This window comes from Gavia stellata, chromosome 29 (assembly GCF_030936135.1).
Source record: "Gavia stellata isolate bGavSte3 chromosome 29, bGavSte3.hap2, whole genome shotgun sequence".
Classification (NCBI taxonomy): Eukaryota; Metazoa; Chordata; class Aves; order Gaviiformes; family Gaviidae; genus Gavia; species Gavia stellata.
In genome coordinates, this window is record NC_082622.1 from 4,981,213 (window position 1) to 4,983,935 (window position 2,723).

Sequence of the window (2,723 nt, forward strand, 5' to 3'; positions counted from 1 at the left end):
TGGGTTGCCCAAGGGTGCAAATGGGGGGCCTGCGCACTCCCCATTTGCTCGAGGGGGTGGGCTCAGTTCCAGTGCACCCTCCTTGCAGCAACTGTTCCCAGCCTCTCCTGGGTGCAGCACCCTCCTGGAAAGCCAGGATTTGGGGCATGGATACTCATCCCAATGAGGGTGTCCTGTGGAATGCTCTGGTCCTGCTGCTGGGATGGAGCTGAGCGGGCTGCAGTGGTGCTGGGGGGGTGGTGAAGCAGCACTGGGGGCACCCCAGTCCTGCGATGTGGAGCCCAGCACTTATCAGGGTGCGGGCAGGAGCCCCTGGCAGTTGCCGATAAGATCCCCAAGGAGGGGCCGGCACGTCCCCCTGCTCCAGCCCTGTCCCTGCAGACCAGCGTGCATCCATGTGCCTGAGCAGCAGTGAGGAGCCGGATCCCGGCTCTGGGGCTGTACGGACCCTCCGGCCCCGGACAGGTAGGACCCACTGTGCTCCATGTCTGAGTGCGGATGTGGGGCTGGGGACAGCAAGGTTGGATGGGGCTCGGGCACCACCAGCATGGTTAAGGGTTTCCTGGGGGTTTATAGGGCAGAGCCTCTTTGCACCGTGCACGGGGGAAAAGTGCTCTTGGGGCAGCTCAAGGGCACTGGGGAAACTGAGGCAGGGGGGCAGGTCTCCCTTGGCTTTGGTGGTCGTGCCAAAGTCCCTGGGCTGGAGTCCCAATCCAGACGTCTGTCCAGGTCCCCTTCGCGTGGCCAGCGACCGCAGGCGGGTTTAGCAAACGTATTGCAGCGGAGAGCTGCAAACCATAGGTAAGGGTTAGCTTAATGCTTACAAGACACTGGAGAATCCCCTGGGGTGTGGGGAGGGCCCTGCCTGTGCTTGCTGGGCTTGTGCGAGGCGTCAGCCGGGGCTGAGCAGTTTTCCAGCACTGAGTCACAGCCTCCAAATATTTCCCAGCGTGTTTTTCCAGCCTTGGCAGAGGAGGCTGAGCCGCCGACGGCACCTGCGGGCTGCCGAGAGAAGAGCAAAGCCCCCCCTCCCTGTGCTGTATTTTTAGGGTGTCACCCTCTAACACCCCCCTTCCCATGCTGTATTTTTAGGGTGTCACCCTGTAACACCCAGCCAGCGAGGGGACGACACCGTGCAGGGACCTGTGGGTGCTTGGGGACCCCCGGGGTCCCTAGGACAGCCCCTGCCAGGGTGGCAGCTCCCTGCCCAGCAGCTCGGTTGGTTTATTCCCGGAATATACTGGGAATAGCAACCATGAGCTTATTTTTGAGTGAGTTTGGCATGAGGGTGCTTTAGATTTTTAATGCTGGCGGCTTTTCTACCGTATATACGGAGGGGTCTGGCCGCGGGGTCTCGGGGACCTGGTGCTGGAGGTCCCACTGGGACCGGCGGTTCAGCTGCGAAGAGGGGAAAATTGTGTTTGTCTGTTGGTTTTTTTTCAAAAGAAGCGAGAAAATCTCATCTTTTAGAGGCAGCTCAATGACAGTCATTAGAAAAGGGTCAAATCAAAGGGGAGATTCTGTCCGAGGAGGGATTTTTCTTGCTGCCTTCTGGCTCTCTTTGAGGCATGGAAAAGATTTTGTTCAAATGGAAGAAATCCTCCCAGTAAAGGCGCTGTTTCTGATCACAAAGCCAGGCTGGGAGGGGCTGAGCCTTTGGAAAAAAATAAAAAAAAAAAGAAAAAAAACCCCTTTTTTGCTGCAGTTTCACCCTGGCGTGTCTGGTGAGCACCAGCGTCTAGTGCGGTCACCGCTCTGCATCCCCACCCTGTCTCACTTTTCCCAGCAATATCAAATAACTGGGATGAGACCAAGTCCAACCGGGTCCCGGGGTACCCAGGGAGCAGCAATGCCACCCCAGCACCCAACCTCCAGCCCTGCAACCTCAGACCAGGCTCATATTTAAACCCCAGCACCCGGGTGATGCAGCAGCGATTGCAAACCCACGGGGGACGGCGACCGGTTTGCAACGCCTGAGCAAGCGATGCTCGGCGCGCATCAGAGCCTTGCCGGGGTTTGCTCGGCCCTCGGTGCCGTGGGGCAGGTGGAAGGAGGGCTGCGAGCGCAGGGCTGCGCTGCAGCGGTGGCCGGCTGAGGTTTTGGGTTGGGCAGGGCTCCGAGCAGCCGGGTGCGTTGCTCACCTGCGAGGTGCATGCTTGCGCGGTGGTTTGGCGCGGGGAGCGGAGGGCATGAGCTCAGGTCAATTCCTCTGGTGCTTAAAAATACATATATATATGTGCATGCATTTATTTCTATACACATAATTTTTTTATATATATATATACATACAGAGCTATATCTGTGCTTTCAGGGTGGTTGGCAGCAGCCTGAGCTCCGGCACCGCTCTGTACCAGCCCGGCATCCCTGGTGCACCAAGGTTTTCCACCCAGGACCCCGCGGCAAGGAAGGGCCGCTATCTTTTTGCGTTACTTTCTACTGTTCCCACCGGTCCCCTGCTGCGTTTGCAAGAAGATGTGGATGGAGTGACCCGGTCTGGGTGGGACCGGGGCTCCGTCCCCTTCGCCCACCCCATCTTTGCTGCTCCTCTGCCCCTCTCCTCTGGCGAACCCCTATTTTGGCACCTCCCAGGCAGTGTGTGTGTGGGGGGATGTTATAGCCTCACGTTAAAGCAGAGAGAAAAGGGTGCTCCGGCACCCGAGGGCTGAGCTCCAAATTTTCCTTCCCAGTTGCCCCAGGTTTATTTTAAATCCACAACATGGGCA